This window comes from Giraffa tippelskirchi, chromosome 3 (genome assembly GCF_054371585.1).
Source record: "Giraffa tippelskirchi isolate mGirTip1 chromosome 3, T2T-mGirTip1v1.2.pri, whole genome shotgun sequence".
Lineage (NCBI taxonomy): Eukaryota > Metazoa > Chordata > Mammalia > Artiodactyla > Giraffidae > Giraffa > Giraffa tippelskirchi.
The window spans coordinates 115,353,829-115,370,811 of NC_137277.1; the positions used below are offsets into that span (position 1 = coordinate 115,353,829).

Here is a 16,983-nt window from a genome sequence, read left to right on the forward strand (position 1 = left end):
CCTTTACACATATCCTTTTAACTTTTAACTCTTACGCTGTTCTTGGTTTGTGCTATAGTAAGTACTAAAGCAGCTCAGAGAAGCTGGGTTAGTTTGTAGTCATTGTAAACATGATACTTTGGACTTACCCTTCTACTAAACTTTCACACTCTGGTGACAGAGAGCAACAAAGAAAAGTTCAAAATATGGAACAAGGACATGCCCCCTCTGGGGATTCCTCATGGAGGCTTTTGGCAAAAACAAAAGTTCTCACAAGCTTGACACCTGTGCAGTTAGTTAACTGGCCAGCGAGGACTCTGTAATCCAGCCTGGCTCCTGGGCACAGGATTAATGCAGTTCTCCTCTGGACTCTTTTATCCATGGCTCATGGCCATGGTATCTATTACCAAATCATTTATCTAGCTCACTGATTATATGACTTTCCTAGGGCTGCTGTAATAAATTGCCACACACTTGGAGGCTTAAAACAACAGGAATTTTTTGTCCTATAGTTTGGAAGCCAGGAATCCAAAATCAAGGTTTTAGCAGAGCTACACTCCCTCTGAAGTCTCTTGGGGCAAATTCTTCCCTTCTTCTTCCAGTTGCTGGTGATTCCATGCATTCCTTGGCTTGTGGCTTTATCACTACAATCTCTGTCTACCTCCACGTGTAACTTGCTCTCTGTCTCCTCCTCTGCTTATGTCACTTGGCAATGGATTTGGGGACCACTCTAATTCAGGATGACTCCATCTCAACTTCCTTAACTTAATTTCATCTTCAAAGACCGCTGATGCTGCTCTGGGGTTCAGATGAGGATTTTGGAGTTCAAAAGCTGGAGAATGGATAGTATGTTTACATCTTTTATAATTTAACTCAATACTAGGGTTTCTCAGGCAGTACTTTTTTACATTAAAAAAGGTTTTTGTTTTAGTCAGGATTATGGACTAAAATTATGTTTTTTCTTGTTGGATTTCAAGAAAACCACATACTATGTGTTACTTATCAGAGTGAGAAAAGTGACATTCCTATTATCATATCACTCAGTCAGTTTTTCCAGCTAGCTCTGTGACTGATCCTGAGAAGGATAAAGGATGGGCCTTTTCACTGTCTCTCAACAGCTGCTTATAGATAGTCAAATTGTAATATACTGTTCTTCACTATATAATTGTCATTCAAATAGAAAAAAACATTGTATAGGAAATTAATACGAGAGGAATAATTTAGTTTTATGCTTAGTCTACACACATAAAGTATACAGGGATACTTAGTTCTGAAATTATCTAGAACAGTGAAGTAAAGAACATTTGAACATCAGTTATCTAGTATGTTATAGTGTTATAGACTGAATTGTTTCCCAAAAAATGCATATTTTGAAGCCTTAAACCCCCAGCATTACTGTATTTGGAGATGGGGACTTCGTGAGGTATTTGAGACTAAATGAGATCATGAGGAGGCAGAGAGTCTATTCAGATGGAACTATCCTTGTAAGAAAAGAGACACCAGAGCTCTGCTTCTCTCTGTTTCTACATGAGTTCAGAGGAAAGGCCACATGAGGACACAGCAAGTAGGTAACTGCCTGCAAGTCAGGAAGAGAACTCTTCTCTCAAACTGAATTTCCTTGCACCTTGATCATGGACTTCTAAGCTCCAAAATGTGAGAAAATAAATGTCTATTTAAACTAGCCAGTCTTTAGTACCTTGTTATGGTAGCCCAGGCAGACGAATCCACATAGCAAAGTGTGATTGGTCTGTATTACCTTAGATAATTACGCTGCTTTGCACTTCACTGTCCACCTCTCGTTGTCATGTCAATGTCAAAGTCTGATGGAAATTATTTCATCTGTGACTTTGCTGAGACATAGACAAGCATTTCATTTTGCAGAGTGTGGGAAATGATTTTGAGTTTAATCCAGTTCTTAAAAGACAAAAGTTGGCATCACAAAAATTCCCATCATCTCTGGTACTAATTAGTCTCCTCCTTGACAGCTAGCTAAAGTAGGTATGACTAGGATTGAATATTAATCCAGATGCAAAAACCTGCTCTTTTCCCCAGAGCTTATCTATCCTTCCTATGGTTAGGATATTATTTCTTAGAAGCCAAAGGAAACTTATTCTTAGCCACCCTGGTTTTCTGGTCTATTAGAGTATTTTCTTCTTCTGTTATTATGACATATTCTACCAGAAGATAATATCACAGCAGAGGAATAAAAAATACCTTATAATCCTATATAAAAATGACATACAATTGTAGCATATTTTGAAAACTAAAACACTTGAATAATATTTTTATGTAAGAAGTGATGCACAAAGTGTTTTATTCCTTATGTCTTCAAGGTGAGTTTAAAACAATACCAAAATGGATTTGCTTTATTGCAGAATGGAAGAAAGTATTCATGAGATCCATAATCATTGATAATTCAGATCAATCAACCATAAGGTGGATCTTTTCTGTTTAGCTTACTTAGCATTTATACTTTGTGCTTTGAATTTGCAAAGTGCTTATCAGCCTTATTAATTAACCCTTGTAATATATCCATGAAGTAGATGGATGGCAAGCATTAGTGTGACATACATTAGTGTTCTCCTTTGAGAAATGCCAACAATGAAGCACATAGAGGTTAAATGATTGCTACATGATTGCCCATCAAGACTGACAACAACAACAAAAAGGTATTGGTCTCAATTGCCTACTTTCTAACTCTTAGCAATAACAAGAATAAAACTAAGCATAACATCATCTACAAGAATTCAATGTGTAGTCTCCTTTAAAAATGAAAGTTCTCAAATGCATTTTCATAGGGTACTGAAAATCTATCCAATGAGCAAGTATATTAGATACATATTTCTTTGTCACTGCCCCATTTAAGATGGGATCAGCTTAAAAAGCTAGACATAAATTGTTGTGGAAAAGATCGATTAGCTTAAAAGCTTTTCCCTTTTAACAGATCAGATAGTCATTATATCTCACTCTTTTGTGTGTGATCCTCATTGAGCCATTTTAATCACTTATTCATTTGAAAAAAATTCACCAAAACTATGAGGTTTTACAAATCTATTTTTCACTTCTGGCTTTTGTTGCTAATCACTAGATTCTAACTTCTGGGAACTAGGGATAACTGCCTGATGCTGGAATCCATTTCTCTAGAAGTAGACTTTTTTTTAAGAGCTCTTCAATTGTCTTCATGGATCAGACTCACTAATTCATTTATTGAATTCTTTCTTTTATTTGAGTACATCATTAAAGCAATGTCTATGAGATATGAAAGAATGACATTTTTTGAACCTGAGGGTAAAGAGAAAGATCTTGTAGTCAGTTTGATGGAAAGAAGCCTCAGTGATTCACTTTTTAGATAAATCCATCCTTTAATTTTAAATCTGTTCACAGGATTTTATTCCTTTTGTTATTTTACACTTTTATTTGGAAATGAATACAGAGGAAAAAGTGTTTAGAGTACAGTTCATAGTTTTTCCTTGCCTCTTTTTTAAATGACAAACTGATGGGAAGTACAGTTAAAAGGAGTTTGACACAATGAAACTTACAATTATGTATTATACATCTCTCTTGAACCCAAACATGGAAAATACAGCTCATTGAAATAGTCGAAGAATATCATAATATAATGACTGATATTTGCATATGTTTTTGCATTTTACAAAGTACTCATACATTCAGTATTTATTTTGATCCTCATATTAAGTTTGAGGATTAGCATTATATATTATCATTTATAGTTGACAGGTAAAGAAAGCCCAAAGAATCTGAGTCTTGTCCAATTCATAAGGTTGATAACTTATAAATCCTACTACCAGGATGTGAAGTCCAGAGGATTTCTTATTGTTATTTATTCTAATTATTTTATGCTATTAATCCATGAAGAATATTCATGAATAAATCTTGGAGTATATACAATAAAACATGTTGCTTCTAAAACAGTAAATATGAAAGGCTTGACTGAGAAAATACCAATAAAAATCTTGATAAATATTTCTCATAATAACCTGCAAGGATATAGACCAAAATATCTGATATTTTCAATATGCTGTTGAAGCTTTTCATCCTCTTTTCTATAATTAACCAAGTGAGTAGTTTCCAAATTAAAATTGATCCAAAATATTTCATCTGATTATCACACAAGAGGTAAAATTACTTTTAAAAGCTCCAATGAATAACTTTTTCGAAAAGTACTTGAGTGTAAATTCAGTGCTTGTCTACTCATCCAGGAATCTTGTTATACAGCCTAAAAATGTTGATACTTCACATATCACCACAGTGGGCTATTTATGAGAGTTAATGTGCTTCCAGAACAACCCACTTCATGGAAAACAAAGTCTGTTTACCTTATGAAATCATGCCTGCAGGTAGCAAGTCTTTAATGACAACTTGTTGGCTATAAAATCAAGTCTAATCAAATAGATTCCTGCAAATTGGTCAACTTTATGATGGTAAGCATAGTATATTATTAATTGTTTGAGTCCTCTGTAAATTTGTTGTAGTTTCTTATATGTAGTAAGAGTGTAAATAAACTGCATTGGATAAATTGCATTTTGAGAAAGATAATTTGGAAGTGACTTTTGACGTCAAGGTAGATTTTCACATAGGCATCTTCTTTCTCTCTACTTTTTCACCAATAGTGTCTAGGAAGATGACCAGTAAGATGTATAGCTGTAGTCTGTGGTTATTAGATGAGAGAGCTAAATGAGTCATGTGATCCCAAATATATGATACATCACAATGTCATTAAAAATCTGACAGTGAAGTTAGACACTGTGGAGAATAAAATCCACTATTATGCAATATCCATCACCCAAGAAATGTAGATTTTGAATTCAGAATAAAAGGGAACAATGGGATGTTTCTTCTGAAACATAAAACTAGACTTCTGATTTTTTTTTTTTGAATATTTCAAACTGCTCAGAATCAGGCTTTTTAAGAACAATTTTATATTTCTTAGCCTGAATAAAGGGACTGTTTGTAAAAACTGTTTTTAAAAACTCCACTCCCTTCTTTTGATTTTCAGAGATTCCCTGATAACTGAATAATCATATCACATAAGACATCAAGACATAAGAAATGTGACTCCATAAAGGCAAAAATCTTTCTCAGTCCCAGACTTCTTTCTCAGTTCTAACAGCAGCTTGCTTGTCATTACATGCTTTGGCTGCAATTGGTAAAGAAAGTAGCCAGGGATCCTGACAGATACATCCCTCCTATGTTAAGAGTTCATCTCCTGAGTCTGAAGGTTGTTTTTAGAATTAACCCCCCAGTGTTAGTGTGCCTTGACTCATTGGTGGATGTAACAAATCAGTGACAGCTGAATTAGAATTCTTTGCCCTTGACACTGCAAAGTACTGCTCAGCCCAGTGAGTTAATGGATACTGCAATGGCATATTACAGCATCCTGATTTTCAAATACTTTCATACCTAAGAACAGAGTGACAGGACACTTTAAGTCATCAACCAGGAAAGATTTCTCCACTCATGCCTTGAAAATGGGAATAAATGTGCAAATCTCTACAATTGTGCTTCCCTTCCCATTTATCTTGTCAAAATGAAAATCGACGTGGGAATCAAGTCAAATGTACTTCAGCAGATTAGAAAGAAATAATGTATATTTTTCCTCTTGAGTCACGCAGAGCAGCTATCACTTCTTGCTGTTCCAATTTGTCTTGGGCTAGTGATTCTGAAGGTGAAATTGTGAAGGTCCTATGAATGAAAAATCAGTATTAGAACACAGAAAGAGCAATGTGTGTAGAATAAAATGTAGATTCCATTTTCTTTTTTTTTTTCTTTCAAGAGAATTCAGTGTTATATTGAATACTTTGAGAATTAATTTAAAAAGAAGCTTTAAAATTATACATAAAATATTTTTCTAATATAAAATTAAGAAAACTATGTAGTTTTTAGTCTTCATTCTATACTCTGTTATTTGAATCACAAGTCACTCTGTAGCTTCCTTATGTAAGAAAGTGTATGCGTGTGGTTGAGGAGGTTCCACAGGAGGGTCAGGGAGGCCTATGAGAAGAAACAAGATATAACTAAGGAATTAAACTTGAACGATTTGAAGAATGGATTTTGGTCAGTGTCAAAGCCAAATGTGATTCACTGTAAAAACCACTCATTCATCACACTGCCTACATGTTTGCTTTCTCCGTTAACACTTTTATGTTCCCTTTACTATCCCCTACCACCATGATAATTTACTCACTTCTGTACAGATCCTTTTTCTTTTTCAAGGAAATGGCATGCTGTTATCATTTCTAAGCTGCAATGTATTTTTTTTTCTTTTTTAAGGAAAAGGCATTGACCTATTCAAAGTGAAGCGCAGATAATTCTTAATTATGTTTTGCTTTGGTGAGATCACTTTTTGAAATTCATCAGGTTGACCTATATTGAAAACCAAAAATATTGTACTCTCCCTTAACCCTTGGGACTCACCAGCATGTCAAGTTGTCTAGGAAAATCTCATTACTCTTAACTCACTGTCTAAGCCACTATTAGCAGAGAGAGAAAGCAGGGATGAAAGTAACACAGGTAACTGTCTGCAAATTGACACATATTAACTGCCTTTTTTACTTTTTTTGTCCATATTCTGGTGGAATACTGGAGAGCTGCAAAAAGTCATTTTCAGATTAAACATTGAGAATTGAGCTGAAAGATGATACATACCTTGTATGAATTACTAGTGCCACACAGCAAGTACATCAATAAGTAAAATTAATCTGATCTGAGACAACATCCCTAGGAACGGTTTTAAGCAAGCTCTAGCATGTTCTTGAAGCTGACAGTTTATTTAATTATGAAGGCTATTAGCATACTTGATTGCAGTAGGCAGAATTCTATGAGATTGTAGAACCTTATACATAACCACAGGTTTATCTTTATTTCTCCTTGTATTCAACTGGGGACACTAATTGAATTCATCTACAAAGCACTGGATTTTATTGTGGATGGAGTTGGTTTCTTTCCAGGAATCAATTCCCATTTTAAAAGGAGACTTAGAGTGTCTGGGCTTCAGCCAGATGTTCCTGAGAAGAGGGTGATTAAAATGGTTTCTAATCCCATGGTGAATATTTTCCTCATAATTCTTGCATTCCACCTTGAAGGGCTGAGACAAACCACCCTTCTGGATTATAGATTTCTGAGATAGTGTTAAAACGTATTAATTTAAAACAAATCTTAACATGTGTAAAAAGAATTTGGGGAGAACATAAGCTTGATAAGGACTTGCATACAATATTGGGGCTAATGAAATATTTATTTTTGGAAAGATAACAGTGTATATTCTGGGATTATGATCATCTCAGTTAAAATAAGATTTTTTGTTACTTGTGATCACTAAGAATTTGGAATTTTTCTTGCACTTAAACTTTATTAAGTCTTTACTTCCAATGATATTTCATAGTATAAGTTTGAGACCAACTAAAAATAGATGCATTTTTGAAAGAGTAGTAGAAGTAAAAATGACAATTTTCCCTATGGGAACCCAAATTTGAGGAGTAACAGGTACACATATCAACACCAAAATCACAAACATTCAACTTATGAGTGATATAGGACACTTTATTAGTCTATGATTTTCCCAGAAGTTTTCTTGTCCAGTCATTTTCAATTTCTGTAATTGTACGATACAAAGAGCCCTGATCTTTCTATTGGTGACTTCTCAGCATCCACACTTTAAAATTCAGGCAACTGCTATAACTGTTTTTGACATTTTAATTCTATTACATTTGATACTTAAATTTCAGTCTTTAAATACTGTTGCATAAATCTATCCATTTCAGGCAGGTGACTCAGCAAGTGTGATTGTCCCTTGTAATTTCTTTCCATAGAAAAGCACTAAAGGAATTTCAGTCTGCAATGCGTAATCTTGTATAAGAAGTCTGGAAATCAAATTGGCCTAAAGTGGGAGAAATTTTAATATCATGACCAACCTATAAATATTATTTCTGTACTCCAGATGGGTAAATCAAAAAATCAGAGGAAATTATCATATTCAGTGAAATCTAACAAATAAGGCAAGCAAAGCAGAAAGGCTATGATGTAATTACAGGCCTCAGAGGATCCTTGGAAAAAGGAAGAGGTGATGAGGTTGGGTTGATTGGGAAAGCTTTAGCATCTCTCATTTAGAGCAAAGTAACTTCATGTACACATGATGATATGTTGGAATTTTAAGTAAAATTTGCTATAATAACAGATAAAGATCTTAGAAAATGTGCTGTGCAATGCATACAGTGATGAACGATTCTGGTTTGCCTAGAACTAAGGCCATTTAGGACACAAGAGTTTCAGTGTTATAATAGGGAAAATCCAAGAAAAATGAAGATGAGTCGATTGCCCTACTAATTCACCTTCCTATACTATATTGACTTGTTGAAACCTAAAGGCTTAGCAGATGGGAAACAGTGCACACTGAGGGCTCTAATTTATGTGGAACATGACCTTGGTCTATAGCTTCATGTGATGAAGCATTGAAAGAATATGCATATCTCTCTATGTTTTGACTTAGCGCAAAAGAGATATAACTGTGTATTGACCCATCTGAATTTTTCTGTGCTCACTCTTCAGAAACAGGCATAAATACTTGTATCAGTTCAGTTCAGTTCAGTCACTCAGTAGTGTCTGACTCTTTGTGACCCCATGGACTGCAGCATACCAGGCCTCCCTGTCCATCACTAACTCCTGGAGTTTACTCATACTCGTGTCCATTGAGTCGGTGATGCCTTCCAACCATCTCATCCTCTGTCGTCCCCTTCTCTTCCCGCCTTCAATTAAAATTCTGTTTTTATAAATAAATATCTGTGTTGTTGTTGGTTCAGTTGCTGTGTTGTGTCTTCTGACTCTGTGACCCCATGGACTGCAGCACTCCAGGCTTTCCTGTCCTTCACTGTCTGTCAGAGTTTGCTCAAATTCATGTCCATTGAGTCAGTAATACTATCTAACCATCTCATCCTCTGCTGCACTCTTTTCCTTTTGCCTTCAATCTTTCCCAGCATCAAGGTCTTCTCCAATGAGTCGGCTCTTAGCATCAGGTGGCCAAAGTATTGGAGCTTCAGCTTCAGCATCAGTCCTTCCAATGAATACTCAAGGTTGATTTCCTTTAGGATTGACTGGTTTGATCTCCTTGCAGTCCAAGGGACCCTCAAGAGTTTTCTCCAGCAACACAGTATAAAAGCATAAATTGCTTGGTCCTTAACCTTCTTTGGGATGGGCCAACTCTCACATCTGTATGTGATTACTGGAAATTATTGACTCTATGGACCTTTGTTGAAAAAGTGATGTTTTTGCTGCTTAATAGTCCGTCTAGGTTTATCATAGCTTTCCTTCCAAGGAGCAAGTGTCTTTTAATTTCATGGCTGCAGTTACTGTCTACAGTGATTTTGGAGCCTAAGAAAATTAAATATGTCTCTGCTTACATGTTTTCCCCTTTTGTTTGCCATGAAGTAATAGGACAGCATGCCATGATCTTAGCTTTTTGAAGTTGAGTTTTAAGCCAGCTTTTTTCACTCTTCTCTCTCACCATCATCAAGAGGCTCTTTAGTTCCTCTTCACTTTCTGCCATTACAGTGGTATCATCTGCATATTTGGGCTTCCCTGGTGGCTCAGTCTATAAAGAATCCTCCTGAAACGCGGGAGACCTGGGTTCGGTCCTTGGGTTGGGAAGATCTCCCTGGAGGAGAGCATGGCAACCCACCCCAGTATCCTTGCCTGGAGATAAAAGGAGCCTGGAGGGCTATAGTCCATGGGGTCTCAAAGAGTCAGACATGACTGTGCAACTAAGTACATCTGCATATCTGAAGTTGTTATTTCTCCTGACCACCTGGATTCCAAGTTGTATATGTATGCAGATATTAATATTATATTGTTTTATTTTTTTTATTTCACTAGAGCAAGGGTTTTTTCAAATATTTTTAACTCAGCCCACAGTAAGAAACGAATTTTATAATGCCGCTCAGTACACAGACCTTAAAGAACTGTTACAGAGGTTTCATAGAGCATTTCATTGTTTGTTACTAGTCTTCAGAATAGCACATAGAGGGCCTTCAGGTGCTGCCGAAGTTCAATATCATAGGCTTCCATTCCTGGAATCTTCCCCTCATATTTCATATTTATTTTATGGCCTGAGGCTATGGTTATCAAACTATACGGAACATGAACATCACTGTGGAGCATATTAAAATTCACAATATGATGGTACATCACACAGACCTTTGTTTGGGGCTTGATTCTGAGCTGGGACCTAGGGACTTGTGTTTAACAAGTAAGGTAGACACAGAGTTTCTCTCTCCATGCTAAAGAATACAATTTAAAGGCGATAGTACTGAGCTATCCCATGGATTCTACATTGTCATTGATTTATTGTTCTGCTGTTAAGTTATTTAAGAAACTAATATGTGTTCCATATCTATGAGAGATACTCTGGGTACCAGTGTCACATGCTGGAACAGAGTTGAAAGAAATGCAAAAATTGGAATATAATATCATCAGTTCAGATCAGTCGCTCAGTGGTGTCCGACTCTGCAACCTCGTGAATCACAGCATGCCAGGTCTCCCTGTCCATTACCAACACCTGGAGTTTACGCAAACCCATGTAAATCGAGTTGGTGATGCCATCCAAACATCTCATCCTTTGTCGTCCCCTTCTCCTCCTGCCCCCAATCCTTCCCAGCATTAGGGTCTTTTCCAATGAGTCAACTCTTGGCATGAGGTGGCCAAAGTATTGGAGTTTCAGCTTCAACATCAGTCCTTCCAATGAACACCCAGAACTGATCTCCTTTAGGATGGACTGGTTGGATCTTCTTGCAGTCCAAGAAACTCTCAAGAGTCTTCTCCAACACCACAGTTCAAAAGCATCAATTCTTCGGAGCTCAGCTTTCTTCACCATCCAACTCTCACATCCATACATGACCAATGGAAAAACCATAGCCTTGACTAGACGGACCTTTGTTGGCAAAGCAATGTCTCTGCTTTTAAATATGCTATCTAGGTTGGTCATAACTTTCCTTCCAAGGAGTAAGCGTCTTTTAATTTCATGGCTGCAATCACCATCAGCAGTGATTTTGGAGCCCCCCAAAATAAAGTCTGACACTGTTTCCACTGTTTTCCCATCTATTTCCCATGAAGTGTTGGGACCAGATGCCATGATCTTAGTTTTTTTAATGTTGAGCTTTAAGCCAACTTTTTAAACACTTCTCTTTCACTTTTATCAAAAGGCTCTTTAGTTCTTCTTCGCTTTCTGCCATAAGGGTGGTGTCATCTGCATATCTGAGGTTATTGATATGTCTCCTGGCAATCTTGATTCCAGCTTGTGCTTCTTCCAGCCCAGCGTTTCTCATGACGTACTCTGCATACAAGTTAAAAAAGCAGGGTGAAAATATACAGCCTTGACGTACTCCTTTTCCTATTTGGAACCAGTCTGTTGTTCCATGTCCAGTGCTAACTGTTGCTTCCTGTCTTGCATACAGGTTTCTCAAGAGACAGGTCAAATGGCCTGGTATTCCTATCTCTTTCAGAATTTTCCACAGTTTACTGTGATCCACACAGTCAAAGGCTTTGACATAGTCAATAAAGAGAAAATAGATGCTTTTCTGGAACTCTCTTGCTTTTTCGATGATCCAATGAATGTTGGTATTTTGATCTCTGGTTCCTCTGCCTTTTCTAAAACCAGCTTGAACACCTGGAAGTTCACGGTTCACGTATTGCTGAAGCCTGGCTTGGAGAATTTTGAGCACTATTTTACTAGCGTGTGAGATGAGTGCAATTGTGTGGTAGTTTGAGCATTCTTTGGCATTGCCTTTCTTTGGGATTAGAATGAAAACTGACCTTTTCCAGTCCTGTGGCCACTGCTGAGTTTTCCAGATTTGCTGGCATGTTGAGTGCAGCACTTTCACAGCATCACCTTTTAGGATTTAAAATAGCTCAACTGGAATTCCATCACCTCCACTAGCTTTGTTCGTAGTGATGCTTTCTAAGGCCCACTTGACTTCACATTCCAGGATGTGTGGCTCTAGATGAGTGATCACACCATTGTGATTATCTGGGTTGTGGAGATCTTTTTTGTACAGTTCTTCTGTGTATTCTTGCCACCTCTTCTTAATATCTTCTGCTTCTGTTAGGTACATACCATTTCTGTCCTTTATCGAGCCCATTTTTGCATGAAATGTTCCCTTGGTATCTCTAATTTTCTTGAAGAGATCTTTAGTCTTTCCTATTTTGTTGTTTTCCTCTATTTCTTTCAATTGATCACTGAGGAAGGCTTTCTTATCTCTCCTTGCTATTCTTTGGAACTCTGCATTCAGATGGAAATATCTTTCCTTTTCTCCTTTGCTTTTCACTTCTCTTCTCTTCCCAGCTATTTGTAAGGCCTCCTCAGACAACCATTTTGCTTTTTTGCATTTCTTTTCCATGGGGAAGGTCTTGATCCCTGTCTCCTGTACAATGTCACGAACGTCTGTCGATAGTTCATCAGGCACTCTGTCTATCAGATCTAGTCCCTTAAATCTATTTGTCACTTCCACTGTGTAATCATAAGGGATTTTATTTAGGTCATACCTGAATGGTCTAGTGGTTTTCCCTACTTTCTTCAATTTAAGTCTGAATTTGGCAATAAGGAGTTCATGATCTGAGCCACAGTCCACTCCCAGTCTTGTTTTGGCTGACTGTATTGAGCTTCTCCATCTTTGGCTGCAAAGAATATAATCAATCTGATTTCGATGTTGACCATCTGGTGATGTCCATGTGTAGAGTCTCCTCTTGTGTTGTTGGAAGAGGGTGTTTGCTATGACCAGTGTGTTCTCTTGGCAAAACTCTGTTAGCCTTTGCCCTGCTTCTTTCTGTACTCCAAGGCCAAATTTGCCTGTTACGCCAGGTGTTTCCTGACTTCCTACTTTTGCATTCCAGTCCCCTATAATGAAAAGGACATCTTTTTTGGGTGTTAGTTCTAAAACCTCTTGTAGGTCTTCATAGAACCGTTCATTGTCAGCTTCTTCAGCGTTACTGGTCGGGGCATAGACTTGGATTACCGTGATATTGAATGGTTTGCCTTGGAAATGAACAGAGATCTTTCTGTCTTTTTTGAGATTGCATCCAAGTACTGCATTTCAGACTCTTTTGTTGACTATGACGGCTACTACATCTCCTCTAAGGGAATCCTGCCCACGGTAGTAGATATAATGGTCATCTGAGTTAAATTCACCCATTCCAGTCCATCATTCTCCTTAATAAATTTATATGAATGTATATCTTCAATGTAAGATTTTATTTTGTCTCCTCTGAACAACAGGTAACCATTAGAGAAATGTATGCAAAAATGTAGCACCATTTATTGCTGATTATAACTTCATTTGACATGACAAGGGTGAGACAAGGATGAGACAAGGTTTCAGGAGTCTGTTGCAACATCCCAGTTGAGTGATGGTTGGTTAATGTTCTAAGGAATAAGACTGAAGATAGTTGTGGGTTCTCAGGACACAACAAGCTGTGAGAAGCATAATTTCTCATTGTTAATAGGTGAGGTAGACAAGCAGATGGTCATCCCGATGCAGTGCAACATGTTCTGTGCTAATGGTATTTATAAGTTACAGTGATTGCAAAAGGCAGCAACCCACTCAGAAACACTCTGGTATGCATTGCAGCTGTGTCTCAGAGCAAGGATTAGAGGGAATGAAGATGAGCATTTGACACCGAAATCAAGATGGCTGGAAAATAGAATAAGCTCAGAATCTTGAATTACCTTTTAATAAATGTCAGGATATGATACCATTTAACAATGTGATAAGTGACAAAGTGTGACTTCTTTTTTATATCTTCAGTAGTGAAACCCATAGGATGTAAATCTAGATTTACAAAAGGTATGGATGCTACAGTGTCTTTCCCAATTTTTATAATATTTTTTCATGGCTAACAGAATCATTTGTTAAAAATCCTCAGGACCCTCTTCTCTAAGACAGCCTGGAGATTGATGACTCTCCTCCCCTTGACATTCCTGTTCTGTTAGGTAGAGGTCAGGGAGACATCTGCTTCATATTTCACCAGTGAGTATTAAGGACTTCAGTGTAAGTGAAGTTCCCTAATTTTAGGTCTTGGCACACAAAAGCAAATTCACCTTCACTCATTTTACAAAAAGAAGTGCTAATTAGTCAACTTTCTCAATCAATTTCTTCATTTTAGATTTTCCTTTAAAGTCTGCTCTCAATATTTATTGTCTTATTTTGCTAGTTTTAACCTCTCTTTCCAATCTTCCTGTTTGCCTCTTTTGTATACAGCTTGACTCTGGATCATATACAGCGGAAGGTCTCATTAAATGCTGAGCAGGCAGTTTTGACAAACTCTACTTTCACACAAGTTACACAAGAGAAATACATAATATAATTTTTTATGGTTGACTGCCTTGAGAAAATTTAGCACACCAGTAGCATAATTCATTCAAGAGAAAAAAGTCTGTTTGGCTGACTTATTACCTAAGTGCAGCTCTGTAGCTGGAAATAAAGTTTGAAAGCTTCTACATACATAAGGAGTTCAAATGGATTTGGGTCACAATAACGTGACTAAGTTTAGCATCAGAGTTTAAGGGATTTCCTCTAATGAGCAATAATAGCATTCACTGTATGTCTGTCTCTTATGTGACAAAGTCCCTGTCCTATACTTTAAACATGCCATCTCACTATAATTCTAAAAGTTCTATCATATGAACACTGTTATCCCCACTTCCAGATGAGAAAGCTGAGGATGAAGAAGGTTAAATAAACTCCCATAGGGTCACAGCACTGGTAAACATTGAATCCAAGTCTGTTGAATTCCATAGCCAAGGCTTTTCCTAGGACTTCTGTAAAATTTTTACTTCTCCTTCCTGACCAGAGGGTTTGTTTATCAATGAGTGCCTGTAACCCATCTATTTGATGTTCTGTTTCTTGATGCAAGCAAGAGAGAGTAGTAGAAGTACAGCAAGTGGTAATCTGTCCAAAGAAAAGCAATCAGAAGATTTTAGACTCAGAAACCCCATGCTGCGATCCTACTCATCGAGCTATAGATGACGAGGAGGATGGGAGCCAGAGCTGATTTTGATGCTGATACTCAAACTCATGGGAATGTGTATTCCTTGCCAAATCATATATTTGCTGTTGTTTGCAAAGTCTAATTGTATCACACTACAGAGTGTGAAATGCTAAATAAAATGTGTCTTTGCCATATCTATCTATATATAGAGAAAGCTTTGATTTCCTCAATGCAATATTTGCGTATATCCAATATAGTTATAAAAATAGAACCACACTGCTGTGACATTTTAAGACAGAGTCATTTCACATGTAAATGAGAAATAAATATGAGACCTATAGCTTGAAATATATTATGCACTATTTTCTACTGATTCCTGGCCTACTCCCTTTAACCATCTAATTCATTTCTTCATCTATATTAGGACTTTTTGTTGCAAGAAGTAAACTTAGTTATTATTCTTTAGGAAACAAAAAGGATGGAAAGTGGTTAGGTATGAGAAGAGCAACGAAATTTCAAAATGCATAGGCATGAGGCCCTTGGATTACTAATAGTATCTCATCTTCACTGCTTTTTGTGATTCTTACTCACTCTTTATCTGTGAATTTTTTCTTATATTCAGCCTACCTGGCAAGCAAAAGACAGTCGTGCAATGGTTGCAAGTTTTTATATGACTAGATTATAATAACAACATGAAAGGACAGATATTTTTAGTACTAAGTTCAATTTTCTTGAAAATCAACAGAAATATCCTCATTTTTATTCAAATCTTCACTATTGTCCTGATTAATGTGGTCTGGTGCTCAAAAAATACAAAGATGATTTGGGATAACCCCATTTGGTGGTCACTTGAGAATCACCCTCAATATAACAAATACTCCAAAAATGATCCACTACAGCTTCTTTTGTTGACTCATTGAAGTTAGGGCTTCTGTGCCCAAATTATCTTCTTGTTTCTAAATTTCTCTCAAAATATATTTGTAATAAACCTTATCTGATTATATTTCTCTACCCACAGGAGGAGTCTTGGCAAGGTTGATGTGAACACTGTGGCTTTCCAATTAACTGACCAAAATGGATTATACATGACTGACCATTTAGGTCATGACAACTAATGTCAATTAAAAAAGTTTAAATTAGTCACAGTGATGTCTTGCTGTGATTAAAGAAACTCTGTTTTTGTCACTTATTACCTAGCTTATAACCTATTTCCAACCTATGTGATCCCTACATAAGAGCCCTACTATCTAACTTTTAACATAATAGTTTTCTCATGTTCTTGATGTAATCATTTTGTTTTCTGCTAATGGTAAAAAGTTAAGGCCATCTGTTTTTACACTGTATAACTCTTAACCATGGGAGTGGCATTCAAATTGTTTCATCTAAATACTCATAAATGTCCTACAAGAAGGACTTGATAGCTTTAGCAAAAATATTTCCTCTCGACAGAAAGGATGTCTTTTGGAGGCCTTGCATCAGTACTGGTCTGAACAAGGTCTATTTTCCCTTGATCATATTCAATAAACCATTTTTTTCCTCAGATGTCACTGCCTTCCTGCCATTATCACCTTAGGACTAGACTGTAGAATTTGATCACCAGCCATTTAAGCATTAGTATCACCTCTTCGGTGAAACATCCATAATAAGATTTCAACTCAAATTCTACTTTTGTCCCTCTATATAGATCACTTACCAAAGTCATCTTTTCCCTTTTCAACTCAGCCTTCAACTTGTACAGTTTCCTCCTGCAATAATTTGAAATAGAGATTTATATGTAAACTAGATATGAATAAATACACACTCTTGAATGCAGTAGAGAGCAGGGAAGCTATGGACAGTCACTAATGAAGACTCAGGCCTTGGAATGTCTTCTATTATACAGTAAAAAAATGTACAAATTAACTTGAACTTTAAACTTTATTCTCTTTATATTGCACTCCTCTTCTAAGACTGCACTGCAGTTTCAGTAAATAATTCCACATAACTATCACAGTCTATTGTGTTGTTGTAATG

The 16,983-nt window shown here is 36.7% G+C and overlaps 1 long non-coding RNA gene across 1 annotated transcript; it reads right to left on the reverse strand.

Annotated features, from left to right (window-relative positions):
* Positions 1-3,321: 3,321 nt before the first annotated feature.
* LOC145543413 (uncharacterized) lies at positions 3,322-16,716 on the reverse strand. The gene is made up of 2 exons (XR_014080702.1): positions 16,664-16,716; positions 3,322-5,682 (listed from the first exon to the last, which is right to left on the reverse strand). It is a non-coding gene; the product is annotated as an uncharacterized LOC145543413 (long non-coding RNA).
* Between the last annotated feature and the right edge of the window lie 267 nt (positions 16,717-16,983).